Genomic DNA, 15,153 nt, shown 5'->3' with positions numbered 1-15,153 from the left:
GCCGTTATTCCCATCACTGGAAATGAAACAGTTTCTGTTTGCAGTCTGAGTGTTACTGACCAATCAGGGCTGAGCAGGTAGTCTGCATGCAGGTGTGCAGGGCACGTGGAACACGAACGAGGGCGTTTGCACAGATGGATCACATGACTACCGGCTGGTTTTTAGCTGTGACCATCTGAACTCGGGTATCTGCTGCCTACACCTGAAGGAAATTTGACTCCAGACGTTAAATTGACCGACAGCGTGGTGGGTCTGACATCACACTGCAGCATGTCAGTCAGCACAGAGCGTTTGAGTGTTTTTAACAGTGATGGTTAACGGCGACATCACAGGTACGGGAAGAAGTCTGGCACGAACATGCATAAGAAGACAACGTTGTCTAAGGATTTTTTAGCTTCTGACAGCCGACCAGAAGACAAAGTCTTGGTATCCGCTGGCTGTAACTTCCTTCTGGAAACCAAGTCAGCAGCCAGGCTTCTCCCAGATTACACAACATCCTGTCAGCCAATCAGAGGCGCAGCACTGAATGAAGGCTCTCAGCTGCTGTCCGGGGTTTCTTCTCCGTTTGACCCCGTCTCTGTGGTTTTGCTCATAAAGCTCGAGCTGCTTTGCCTTTGGCCTAAAAGTTTCTTTAAGCGTACGAAGAGACGATAGTTTGGCTTTGCAAACATGGCCGCTTCTGTCTCTAAATAAACTGAGATGGTGACAAACCCAAGGCTTCAAACAGTAGTCCACACACTGTGTCTGTGTTTTATTCACGGCCTCTGCTGCGTGTACATGTGGGGAGGCCTCCTGATCCTCTAAACATGACACGCCGCAGTCTGACACCGCTTCCCTCTGTGGTCGCCAGCCAAGGTTGCTCCTGCCCAGATTCATAAACCCAGTCACATCATCGCACAGTGTAGGACGACACACGGTGTGTGGCCTCGCTGCGACTCACGCCGAACACACAATAACACTGTTGTCCTGCTGTTTCCTTTGTGCTCATAGCATCAACCAGCTCCTCACACACACACACACACACACACACACACACACACACACACTGACACACACACACACACACACACTGACACACAGACACACACACACAGGCGTGACTGACAGTTGTTTGGTTGAATGCAGGCAGTACAGATGTTTGCCATGGTGCGTTTAAGGACACGGACAGCCAGCTGCTCGCTTCACTCGACGTCACACCGTCAGTGCCGTCTCCCACACAGCTCTGTGACTCATACGTGCTGATTTGACCACGATTTTAATTTACTGCAAACAAACAAAGAAAATCTGCTGATGCAGCAGAATGAAGACCCTCCAACCTGCGAGCGCCGTGTATCCCATCCAAATTAGTGCACGCCTGGGCCGCCATCAGATGATTCACAGGTGTGAATGGCACGATGCTGTTCTGCTAATGCAGTTAGCACTGTAGCCTCACAGCAAGAAGGTCGTGAGTTTGACTCCACCATCAGGCCGGGGTCTGTGTGGAGCTGTGTGGTGTGGGTCCTCCCCGGGTACTCTGGCTTCCTCCCACAGTTCAAACACATGCAGTTAGTGTGGATAGGTTAGCTGGAAACTCTAAATTGCCCATAGGTACGAATGGTTTTCTGTGTCTCGCCGTCCTTTACATTTTCCATGCAGTGGACTGACTCTGGCCCCCGGGCCTTATGTTTGACACCCCTGTGCTAATCTGTCCTGCAAAAGTGCAGAAGAGAAGATGAATGAAGATGAATGAGGTCTGCAGTTGATACCAGGTTAGAGTCGGTTTTCGGTTTGTGCAGCAGTGACGTGTAAAGCTGTCCTGCCTCACCTGCACCACACGTCTGCAGTTTATGGTCAGGACTCAGTGAGGTCCAGGGTTTTGTCTTCAGCCTCTGTCCACACAGGAACCAGAGAGGTGGTGCTGACTCTGTGCAGCTCTGGGGCACAAAGGTTGTGGGTTTGAGTCCCACTGGAGTCGGTGTTTGCAGGGTTTTTTTAACCAAACAGAAACCTACAAAAGAGTCTTTGTGCTCCAAACACCTTCATATTGTCTGCGTTCAGCGTGTGGAACGTTTCTCATGCTGCACTTATGTAATCTGGTAAAATACAGCCTTAGTAAATCAACCGGACCTGCCAGTCGCGCTGGCACAGGATGACACCGCTCGGAATAACGCTGCCTGTCAGGACAATAGATGTGAGCTGGCTTATGTAAGAGCAGAAGAATGGAGCAGAAATTCCTTCAGTGAAATTTCTCCAGAGGGGGACATAAAGTCTGACTCAGAGCAGGGAGAGAGAGTGTGACCTCTGACCTCAGTCTGTTTGCACACTGCTAAATCTGGACGTTAGTGTTTTACTTGAGTTTGTTCCAGTTCTGTCCCGGCCTGTTTAAGGGATGGAAACATCTTTTTCAAGGGCTCATTTCTGGAATTTGACCTGACCTGAGAAAACTCAGCAGTAAATAACCCACCTAACAGAGTTGGTCCTGAAACACGTTGGAAACAAAGTTCAGTCAAAATCGTAAAATACAGAACTGTCGGTCACAGGTGATGTCACAGCACCATCCAACAGGACAGCGGACTAACATCTGTCTGACCACTGAATGTCACTGGAGTTGTGTTGGTGTAGCCAAACAAACGCTGGGTTGTTGGCTGAGGTTTCCTGAAGTTTCAGTCCGGATCAATTCGTCCAAACAAGTCGAGAAAAACGAGCACGGTGGCGACCTGATGCGTCGCTTTCCAACTTGAACCGATAGCAGTTTTCACGCGGCAGCTTGACTTAAAGATGACGCAGGACGTGCTGCTTTCACCTGAATTAAGTCAGTCACACATTTCTAAACATGGCCTGGAGGAGGTGCATGCCCGACGCCGTCTGATGGGACATTAAACAGCCTCCAACCTGCCAGCTCCCAGCGCTAACTGCCTGTGAGAATAGCACACATATTTGCCTGCTTAGGTCATGTGTCCTACCTCCTGAGTGCTCTCCAGACAGCGCTCTCTCCCTCAGTACTGAGGAGGTGTCTGAAGCACACCTTTCCTGTTGAAAATATCCTGACCGGATTCTCCCGGCATGCATGAAAACAGCCAACTTTCACCTGTGGGTGATAAAGGTCTGCAGCTGCTGCTCTGCGGTGGAAAGCAGAGCTCGCTGGTCCCGTGGTTAGCTATGAGAGTATATAAAAAATCACAGATTTCAGGGAACACCAAACATAAATGTACCGTTATCACTGTACAGCTTTTCAGCATCACTGTGATACTGATGCAGAGGAAAGACTGCACCGAGCGCTCACGTTGAGATTGGCTCTATCCAAGCTCAGCGGCGGCGCTGGCATGGCTCTGTGGTGCAACGGACAGCGTGTTGGACTTCCAGACTTTCATAGGAGAAGGTTGTGGGTTCGAGTCCCACCACAGTCTATGGTTCAAGATTGGCTTATTTGTTTTGGTGCTAAAATGCTAAATAAATATATTAAAACAAACATAATGTTTGTGGCTGTTCTGTAAAGCTTGTTGATCTGATCCCAAACACAGACAGAACACTTACAGCTGACTCCAAAGACCAACCTAGCATTGGTCACAGAAAGGCTCCACCTCAAAAACAACAGCTTTCCAACAACAGCCATGGAGACCAGGCTTGTATGGTCTTCATCTTGTTGTGTCTCACTCACTGGCCTCCGAGTTGTGCAGCTAACCTCTGCTGGATCTGCTAGCCGCTCCTTCCTCATCAGACCGCCGTTACAACACGCACCAACAGCCGCTGTGGTGTTTCTTTCTCGCTTCATCATCAAATCATCACATTTTTCACTCTGAGTTAGATCCCGTCAGACTTTGTGCTGCTTACAAACAGAAGCTGAGCTTTCCAACCTGCTGCAGTCTTGATCAGGTTTTTTTTCAAATATTCATTCAAAAATCATGTCTGAGTCAGGATGTAATCACTTTATTCTGATTATAGAAAATGAACTAGCTGATGTGGATCCTTTACACAGAGTACGTGATACTGCTCTATGATAACAATGTGAATAAAGCCTGAAAGGAGACTGACATCCACAGACTGCTCCCTGATAATCTGCAGATAATCACTCTTCAAGCTCAGAACCGTGATGAACCTGTGAAGCTACAGGTCTAAAGTGTGTCCACTGCACCACAGAGCCAGGCCTGACCGCGGCACACTGCTAGCACTGCAGCTACACGCCTCACGTCTGTTACAAAGTACACGCACAACAACAGAATGACAGACACACAAACAGAATCACAAACCAGTCAGCTGGAAAAAGTGAAGTTTCAGTGTTTCATGTGCATGCACACATAAACGTAACGTGACATCATTCCGAACATGGCGTCCCACACGGAATCACTTCATACCACACACGGCCGTCATCCTGGAAACATGCAGATATGATTTTGGGGGGTTTGTTTCAGTCACAACTTTGTTGAAGCTCTTCCTGAAGCATCCAGGAGAGGCTCTGTGTGTGTGTGTGTGTGTGTGTGTGTGTGTGTGTGTGTGTGTGAGTGTGAGTGGAAACCCCCCACATGTGTTTATGCATGTTTGTGTGGCTAATATCAGACGTGAGCCTGTGTGTGTGTGTGTGTGTGTGTGTGTGTGTGTGTTGGCATGAAACAGAATGACAGAGACGGTGTGTTTTACAGCACTGTTGGAATGAGCAGTGATTCACGTGCCTCTGAGCACACCTGGTTTACACAATGAACACATTAGAGCTTTGTTTCTACTCGGCAGTGAAGTCAGCCAATAAAAAACTACTTTAAAGACTCTTAATGCGAGTTTGTGCTTAAAATGGTTATGAAGCAAAGTACAGACTGGAAGCCTTCTCAGTGCTGCCGGCTCATAAAGGCTGACCCGATCGGCTTGTTCTGGTTCCATGGCTGGCTGATCGGTGCCAGAGTTTCATGACTGGATCTACTGGCTTCGTAAATGAGCATCGCATCTTTACTATTCTAACTTGTCTGAGTGTGAAATATTTTGGACTTTCCATCTGTTTTCCATGAACACTGCTGTGCTGAGATCAGCAGCGTTCATCTTTTCAGTGAATAATTAAAAACTGCAGTTTTCAGACTTGAAAACCGTCCTTTTGGCCAAATCTGGACACTCCACATGTTCACCAGCTTATTAGTCTGTGACGATAATAATAACGCACAACCTTTCTGTGTAATGGAACACACTAAGGCTCGAGTCGTCCAAATGCTCGTTGGAGTGGCTCTGAATAACCAATCTGTGTGCTTGCATGTACATGTATGTGTGCTTTGTTTATGTTGTTTACTGTGTTGTTCTGAGGCTGGAAACACTGCGGTATACATCTGCCGCCGGAGCCTCACACACACACACACACACACACACTGCTGTATGTCACAGTAGAGCCTCTGTCTAACCTCAGGCGATGCTAAATCGTCGGACTAATTATTATAAACGACAAACACCGGTCACCAGGGAAACGATCCAACCACATCCCATAATTACACTGCACGGGCTCAATATTAAAACTGCTTCCAAATAGCTGAGATGGTTGGGGTGCGTTTGATTTCTGCTCGCCTGTGAAGTCAATGGTTCTTTGTGTTTTTCAGAAGGTGAAACAGCCGAGACTGAATGTGTGACATTACATCTGGAGCTTCGGTGGTGCCGTCTGTTGCTGCTGCCTTTCTTTAAAGTTCACCTTTATAACCAGCTCAGGGTTGTATGGGTTAAAGTTCACTGTGGCTGATGCAGGAAACCTTAACCTTGAATCTGAGCGCTCAGGATACTGATGTCTCAAGACTGCAGCTTAGCACAAAATGATGGAAAAGCAGAGGCAATTCACACCTCCTTAAAAAAAATCAACCATGAGTAATTTACAGCAACTTGATCCCGATGTTGGAAATGTGAACATGCAGGACATTGGAGAGGGTTGATGGCTCTTTAAATATTGACTCAGGTGGGACTCGAACCCACAACCTTTGAATTTCCTCAGTAGCAAGTCTCTAGAAGTCCAATGCGCTGTCCGTTGCACCACAGAGCCATGCTGCTGCTGATGAATGCAGTATTTTTTAAACATGCATTAATGTGTGATGTTTCATCTTTCATCCCCACCTGAGTTCGAGAAAAAGAGAAAAAGTGGCAAAAAGACAAAAACAGTTTGTTTGTACTGACGGAGGCTGAAGGAGGAGGCGGAGTGAAAGAGGCGGTTCAGTGTTTTCAGAATCAGCTCTGTGAAAGTGAAAGTCCTGCTTCGTCTTCATTATTCCACTGATCTTTCTTCCAAAACAGAAATAGCTCTGCTCTCTGACCAACCTGTGTTTTCACCACTCAGACACTTCAGTTAATGTCACGGGGAAGAAGCGGGGCCAATCGCGTCTACGCCTGTGTCCAGTTAGCCTAACGTGCATGTGTTTGGACAGTGGGAGGAAGCTGGAGAGCGCAGAGAGAACCCACGCAGACGTGTGGAGAACATGTGTTCCACACAGCTCACAGCATGGAAACATTAAACACCATATATGAGTGATAATAACACAGCGCTGCATTCTGCTGTAGCTTCTGTCAGCTGCGTCCTGTGAAAGCACGCCACTGTAGGTAACCAGCTAGCCCCCGGTGGCTGGCTCTATGAGCCGGTTTCAGCTGCTGCTCCAGAGAGAGACAGCGTCCAGCTCCAGCATTTGGGACTGCGGTGTGACAGGAGATCCTCTGTGGACTGCAGGGATCCTGCAGCAGGTGGAGAACTGGTTCATGTGCTGCTGGACCAAGAAGAAAGACCAGCAGCTGCAGACCAGTATCCACATCTACAGGACGACAGACTCACCGTAGAGGCAGCTGCTTACATCGTTCACGTTTTGATAACAACTGTCATGAAATAATTAATAATATCATTAATGATTCAGTTTAAGGTGTTTGTGGCTCTTTCCACGGATCCAGGCTTCTTCTGTAGGACACACTGCAGGCCCGTGATGTCACTCCATACATGTCTTCATCTCCAAGACCATGTGACACCTTAACATGATTTCATCAGCATTCAAATATCATCAGTGAAGTAGGCGGAGCCAGAACAAATACAAGCACACAGACCAATCAAATGTGTTCATGAAGAAAACATGCTTGTAGTTGAGTCTCACTGACTTTACAGTTTGTCCACAGTCACCTCAGATGACCTCAGGTCAACCTGTCGACCACACACACACACACACACTTGTTTTAATGTCTTAGTGAGGACATCTGCTTGACATAATGCTTTCCCAAGCTGCTAACCTTAACCATCAATGAATGCTAACCCTAACCATAACCTAACCATGACCTAACTGTGACCTAACCATGACCTAACCATGACCTAACTGTGACCCTGACACTAAAACCACATTTTGAGTCTCAAACATGTCTTCAAACTCGTGGGGACGGGCACTTTGTCCGCATATGTGACTGTTGGTCCCCACAAGTATAGTAGCGTGCCAATTTTTGGTCTCCACAAAGATATGTAGACATGGTATACACACACACACACACACACACACAAATATAAATAAACCAATGAGAGCTCTTGTGAGGCCGGTTCAGTCCGGTTCAGAAAGCGACGTGTGTGTTTGTTTCTTGACAAAGAGGCCTATTAGTAAGATCGATGCTCAGGAGGACTGAGCTGTCATCTGCCCGCCAACACACACACTAACACACACAATTATAATTCCATTAGGGTTTTTCTAAGGCAGTAATCGAAGGGTCTTATTGGCTGATATTCAGAGATGTAATCCCCGCAGATTCAGCTTACACACACACACACACACACAGTGTGATCGGTCACTGCATGGCTGGGTAACTGATGGTGAGAACAGATTTTCACTGATTGTGTGTGATGTGATGAAGAGTCAAAGAACCTGACATTAAATTCATTTATATAAAAGTTTGTGTCTCGCACTCTTCAGACAAAAACAGCAAGCGTGAGTCTGATTTCAGGGGTCACATGACCACTAACCACTTCTGCTTACAGGTCCTGACTCTGCACATCTTTCAATTCATAAATGAATAATGGAGCATTATAATCAGCTGACCCTACAGTGAGGCCCTCTTTCCTGTACTTTCAACTAGAGATGGACCGATCCGATATTACGTATCGGTATCGGTCCGATACTGACGTAAATTACTGGATCGGATATTGGAGGGAAATAAAAAATGTAATCGATCCATTAAATATCAAAAAAGCACCTCACAAAACTTGCGACACGGCGTAACTCGGCTCATAACCGTAGCACGTCGGAACAGTGTGCTCACGTGATAGAGCGGCTGTGTGTATTTGTAGCCTCGCTACCAAACCAGCATTTCATCTCCGAGGAAGTTATCCCAGAGAGAAGTAAAGCAAGTGTGTAAGTTCATCTCTGAATGTTTGTAAAGCGTTCCCATGTTAAGCTTAACAACCGATATATGGAGCCACTGCCTCTCTCCCTCCCTCCCTCTCCTGCTGCTACTTCAATCGTGAAACTGATCAATGATCAGCTGATCGGCTTTTCTGTCGCGAGTCCGTCTCTCTTGTTTGTTTTTGGCCCACTTTGCACCAGAAAGAGGAAACCAGCGGCTGAACAACAGCAGCACGTTTAAGCTTGATAAGCTGTTGTTAGAATTGTGTCCTGATATGCCTTTATTGTATTCACAAGCTCTTTGTGAGCGTTTTCAAATTCTTTTTTTAGATAAGGTTTCATCCCTTAAGCTTTCCTCTTCGTCTGCCTCTTATCCCGTCTTTTCCTCTGAGTGTAATTCAACTTTTCATCAATTTGAGCCCGTGTTACTTTCGACTCTGAAGCAGCTGGTTGATCAACTGAAAAACACCAATGCTGTGCTTGATATTCTCCCATCACGCATTGTTAAGGGCTGCTTTGATGTAATTGGACCGAGCATTTTATTCTTAATGAATTATTCTCTACTCTCTGGATCTGTCCCACTGGCCTTTAAGCATGCTGTAGTCCAGCCTATTCTGAAAAAAAAGAATCTTGATTGTCACGATCTTTTGAACTATAGACCGATCTCTAAGCTTCTGTTTCTGTCCAAGATCCTGGAGCGACTAGTTTTCTCTCAGCTTCAGGCGTACCTAGACACGAACAACATTGCAGAGAAATTTCAGTCTGCCTTTAAGCCACGGCACAGCACTGAAACGGCCTTGCTTAGAGTTCTCAATGACCTATTTGTAAGCACTGACTCTGGACGCTCTGTGGTCCTGGTTTTATTGGACCTTTCCTCTGCTTTTGATATGGTCGATCATAACATTCTTCTACTAAGACTTGAGCATACTGTGGGTATAAGAGGCACTGCCCTCAACTGGTTTAAATCTTATCTCGCTGACAGGTCTTTTTCGGTTAATTTGGGCAACTTCTCATCTTCCTCGGTACCTGTACGTTGTGGTGTGCCTCAAGGATCTGTATTAGGCCCTATTCTCTTTTCGCTATATCTGCTCCCTCTTGGAGCAATTTTTGAGAAGTATAATATTGCCTTTCATTGCTATGCTGATGATATACAGATTTATTTTGAGATTACTGACGATCTTGCTATGTCTTTTCACTATTTTCGTGAATGCATGTGTGAGGTTAAAGATTGGTTCAAGAGTAATTCTCTTGTCCTGAACGAAAAGAAAACGGAGATCGTGGTGTTCGATAGTAAAATCCCCCGCGACCAACTGTGTGCTGATGATTATGCCAGTAATTTGGGCATACTACTGGATAGCTCGCTTAAATTTGACAAGCAAGTGTCTGCTGTAGTGAGGTCTAGTTTTAATCAGCTGCGCCTCATTTCTAAGGCTAAGCACTACATTCCGCACAATGACCTGGAAAAACTCATTCACGCATTCGTGACTTCCAGGTTGGACTACTGCAACTCTCTTTACATTGGCCTTTCCTCCTCCCTTCTCGTTAGATTGCAGACTGTCCAGAATGCGGCGGCACGCCTTTTGACAGGTAGCAGGAAGTTTTCTTCCATCACTCCTGTTCTTGCTGGCTTGCACTGGCTTCCAATTAAATACCGTATTCAATTTAAAATATTACTTTTCACCTACAAAACCATTAATAATTTGGTGCCGAGCTACCTCAATGAGCTTCTCAGGTTACACACTCCTGTCAGAGCACTTAGATCTGCTACCCAAATTCTTCTGAAGCAACCTTGTTCTCGGCTGAAGTCTCGCGGTGACCGCGCGTTTGCTGTAGCTGCCCCGGTCTTATGGAACAACCTTCCTGTGTCTATCCGGGCGTCTGACTCTCTGCCTCTGTTTAAATCACGGCTGAAGACTTATTTCTTTAATCTTGCCTTTCCACCTAGTTAACACTTGGTGTGCGTTGGTACATTTTTATCCGTTATGCTTGTGAACTACTTTTATATCTTATGATTGTCAAGGTTTTATAATTGATACGTGCCAGGTCCTTTCTCTTTTCCCTCCCATCTCCCTTTTCCTATTTTATTTTTGTCAAGCACCTTGGTATACCCTTGGTTTTTTAGTGTGCTTTATAAATAAAGTTTATTATTTATTATTATTATTATTATTAATATTACTTTCTACACCAGGATCCTTTTCTACGTAGCTGACGGCTGGTAACTGTGCAGGGGCGGATCTAGCAAAGTTTAGCCAGGGGGGCCGATAGGGCATGAACAGGGAAAAGGGGGCACAAAGACATACTTTTCTTTCTTATTCTCATTTAAAATGTCTCGCTTTTAATAAATAATTATCTGAATCTTACACCCAAAGTTTTAATCTGATGTAAAATGTATAGAAGTCCATTACTGTCAATAGTAACTGTTAAGTCTAATATACCCTAGTAAGCTATAGTACTTTTTCCTTTGGGAAGGTTCCATCTGTGCAGTCTGCAGTTCTGTTGAAGAAAGATGTTGAATCTATTTAATTATTCTTGAAAAATAATTTATTTCTGTGCATTTTTTTTCACCCTGCATCAAATTAAAGTTGATTACGTCGATTAAGCATCATGAGGTGGAGGGTGGGGGGTGGTTCCCTTTTTGGGGGGGGTTGCAACCCTATTAGTTAGGCTGCTTAATATTTCTGCTAAGTACTCTTTAAAATACCAGAATAGGGAGGATGGAGCAGGTTTAAGTTTATTAGATTGATCAGTGTTGCTGAACTATGAAATATTTTGGGTGCAGTGTATTTTTTACATACAGGTATAACAGAATAGCTTTAGTGTTGTTGTTTATTTAAACTGGAGTATGAACTTATACAAAATGCAGCAAGATATTAAAAAAAACAGTTTTATTGATTAAAAAACACTATATCGGATTCATATCGGTATCGGCAGATATCCAAATTTATGATATCGGTATCGGACATAAAAAAGTGGTATCGTGCCATCTCTAGTTTCAAAATAAGAGCAAGGAGCTTGCCAATAACTAAACAACACTATAGTGAACCAGGTAATATGCCAAACATGGAGGTGTTTCATTTCTGTGGGACTATTTTCTGCAGTGGAATGATCTAGATGTGATGTTTTACATCATAATAAACTACAGCTCTCTGTGTGTTGAGTCAGTAACAGGTAACCTGCTTGTCAGCCTGAACAGGACTGATGAAAACCTACAGCTCAGACCTCACCGAGCTTCACGTATCAGAGACAAACCAGGAAGTTTGTTTTTCAAATGAGCATTTGAAAGAGGAGACGAGACGACAGATCTGATTTAAACACTTGTTCCGCCGACATGCAGAGTAACACAAGCTCAGACAGGAGGCCTGTGAGCAGATGCAGCGGCAGCAGAAATTAAGTTTAAAGGGTTAAACTGCGCACTGAGAGCCAAGAGTCCTCCTGCTGCCCTCTACAGGCCGCCGCGTAAATTACAGGCATTAACACTGAAGCCCGGTGCAGCTGTTTGTTTGTTTTTCTCTTTAAAGCAGAGGTCAGAGGTCACCTCATCTAAAGGGTGCCTCCTGCGGGAGCAGCAGTGGGATCATTTCATGATTATTGATTGCTAATTATATTTTAACAAATGAGTATGAAATGATAGGGATATTAATTAAAGTAATTACTGGTATTTTATCATCATAATAAACAGGGTCATAGTTTAATATGGTGCGTGTAACACAGCTATTGCACGCGCACAGACTTTACGAGAGTCTGGCACTGGACCTAGGGCACGCGCTGGAATGACTGGAGCTTTTATTGTGTTAAATTACGAACAGGCGTCTTTTATTTTGTAAAATAACCTCTGCTTGCTGCAAAGCAAAGAAAGCGTGAGGGTACCTCGGAGGCATGAAGGTCCAGCAGCCGGTGAGACCCCGCTGAGCTCCGCTCGTCCCTCCCTCCCTCGGTCGGTCTTTCTCCGGTGTTTCTGCTGCTTACACGGCCGCTCCGGACGCATTGGATCTGCCAGCCTCCAGCAGCTTCCTCCACCTCCTCCTTCAAGCACAGTCAGAGCGAGTTTCCCAACACGCTTTAACGGCAATGCTGTCAGCGCTCCGGACCCTCGCTGACCTACTTGGCCAAGTTTTACGCACCAAAAAGCGAAAAAATTAAGGAGACAATCCAACAATCCGACACGTGTCCGGTCGGGACCGATCCGTCCACTCCACGGGTCACAGCGCAGGCCACGGGAGGTGAGAGGTGCGATCCGCTGGTTTGGAGATGAGCTCCGGGCGGCGCGCAGTCAGCTCGACCCCAACTGCTGCTGGACCAAGGAGGAGGAGAGAGAGAGGGAGGCAGGGAGGGAGAGAGGGAGGTCCGAAAACCATGGGAGAGAGAGCGCGAGAGCGTCCAGCTGTTTACAGGAGAACAAAACTCTTTCAAAGAAGCAGCTTCAGTCTGGAATGCGCCTCTAATCCCGGAGATTTCCCCGTTTGGACCAGAAATTCTTTGATGGTGACATTTGGAAAGAAAGCGAGCTTCCAGTTACCCCTGAGCTGCTTCACAGCAGAGCTCGGAGGTTATTCTGCTGAAAGTGTGCAAAAGTATGACTGATAGCACGATTTATGACAGATGTCCTACAGAAAGACCACGAAGGGACCAAAAATGACAATAAACAGCAGAAAAATGTGTAAAAGCTCCCAAATTAAACAAAAGAAGGTGCAAAACCATAAAAATGAGCAAAGGAGACAAGAAATGGTCCCAAAGGGGCGTGAAACATGCAGAGTGACTCAAAATGACTACAGAAAGACATAAAACTATCCAAATGAGATACACATTACTACACACACACAAAACAAGTATTTAAAGTGAGACATAAAAGTACCACAGAGGCGTAAAAGGACAGCAGAGACACAAAAAGATCCATAAAATGCTCCGAACACGACACAAAAGCACAAAAAGACTGGTCAGTTCCTTCTTTGGTGAGGAAACACTGAGAGTCACGCGGCGTCTCATCCACACACAGACGTTAGAAATGCAACAACACATTCAGCCGAACATTTACACACGACCTGTGTGCACATGTGCACGGAAACAAAAGACTTTCACATAATCATGAGAAAAATCACAAGTTTACCACAGACGAGTGGGTAAAAGAGCATCTCAGGTCATTTCTGGATTTTCCATACGAGCCGTTCATAACTGCAGTCTACACGCACAAACACACGAACAACACACATGGAAACACTGGAAATCCCTTTTTGGCACAACATGACGAATGATCCAGATGTGCAGATGTTAATGACACAAGCTTCACCTGAGCCCAGCTCACGCGTGGAAAACATGAGCTGTTTTGTTATTGTGTTTGTGTGGTAGCTGATGACTGAGGCACATGCTCAGTAATTTGTTATTGCATAAAATGAGATCTGTGTGCTGGACGACTCACACAGACAAGGAGGACAGAGGAAAACCAACGAACGACAACAGACAGTCTACAGGCGGTCACCGTGGTAACCAGTGATGGGAATAACGGCGTTACAAGTAACGGCGTTACTAACGGCGTTACTTTTTTCAGTAACGAGTAATCTAACTAATTACTATTCCTATCGTTACAACGCCGTTACAGTTACTAACAAGGAAACTTGTTAGTAACTGAAAAAAAAACCTACTATTTTTCAACAAACAGACGGTTGAAGCTGTGTTCAGCTTACCGCATCTTATATCAGTTGCAGGAAGTAGCTGTAAGTAATCTGGACGCTACAGCTTTAAGCAGCTGCGCGCTCCCGCGGACGGTAATCACGGTCACTGTCCAGCACAACACCTGGAGCTCAGGGGGCAAAACAATCGCATGAGTGCTGCTGTTTGACTGAGGAAGAATAAAGTAGTCGTGGTAAGTCAATCACGTGACCACTTAAAGACAAAGCAACAAGGTGCCAGTTTTTAAATTGTGTCGATAGGCCACGTAAAACCAGAGTCATGATAAACAAGATATACGCGGCGTTTTTTCCTCAATAGTTTCGCCACGTTAGCGCCAGCACTGACACATCGATTACAGCTCTCTCACTCTAGATCGTCTGTCGATCTAGAGTGACCTAAAAAAACCCGTGAAGTTTTAAGATTGATGGCGAGAGAGAGAGAGAGAGAGCAGGAAGAGAGAGAGAGCGAGTTTTGAGATGTGAGATTTGTGACGTTTAGCGTGTTTGTTGTGTGTAGTTAATGTGTTGTGTTGTGGATAGTTTTGTGTTGTGTGTCAGAACAATGAGGCGACTGCTGTCTCCAGGTAGAAACAGCAGTGATACACCTGCTGCTGTCACACCTGCAGGTATCAGGCTGTGATGTTCTCCTTTATAGTGGACAGAAATGATTTTTTTGGAGTGGCACAAATAATTTGTGGCATCTTATTGAAGAACAGCTGATTGTTCTGTAAATAGTTTGAAATGGTTATTTAAAAAATGGGTAAAAGGTAAATGGATGCAAATAACTTTGTTGTTTGTAAAACTTGTGCATAGGATTTTAAAATTGACAATTTATATTTGCATTTGAAGTTATGAAATATGATTCATTAAACATGTTTGTGGTTGTTACAGTAAAAAAACTTAACTTTTTCTACTCTGATTTTATGGTTTTTGTCTGATTGTGTTAATTGTGTTAATACAGTATGTCAAAATGAAAACATGACTGTAAATTCAGGCACGTGAGGTTGTGCTGAAAAGAATGACACCAAACAAGGCAAAGTAAATAGTTTTTAAAGGTAAAATGTGGAGAGAAAATCAAGAGTAGTAAAAAATGGCCAATTATACCCTGGACCCCACAGGGTTAAACTTTTTTTTTAAAGTAACGCAGTAGTTACTTTTCAAGTAATTAATTACTTTTAGAATATTGTAACTCAGTTACT

At 44.9% G+C, this 15,153-nt stretch overlaps 1 protein-coding gene across 1 annotated transcript in view; it reads right to left on the bottom strand.

Annotated features, from left to right (window-relative positions):
• Positions 1–12,583, bottom strand: part of plekhg2 (pleckstrin homology domain containing, family G (with RhoGef domain) member 2) — a 91,848-nt gene extending 79,265 nt beyond the window's left edge. The window contains exon 1 of the mRNA XM_013273638.3: positions 12,159–12,583. The gene's annotated coding sequence lies outside the window, so the exon portion shown is untranslated. The remainder of the gene's footprint in view (positions 1–12,158) is intronic.
• Positions 12,584–15,153: the final 2,570 nt, after the last annotated feature.

Source organism: Oreochromis niloticus, linkage group LG14, assembly GCF_001858045.2.
Source record: "Oreochromis niloticus isolate F11D_XX linkage group LG14, O_niloticus_UMD_NMBU, whole genome shotgun sequence".
In the NCBI taxonomy this organism is placed as follows: domain Eukaryota; kingdom Metazoa; phylum Chordata; class Actinopteri; order Cichliformes; family Cichlidae; genus Oreochromis; species Oreochromis niloticus.
Note: the sequence above shows the minus strand (reverse complement) of the source record. Positions and strands in the feature narration are given on the sequence as shown.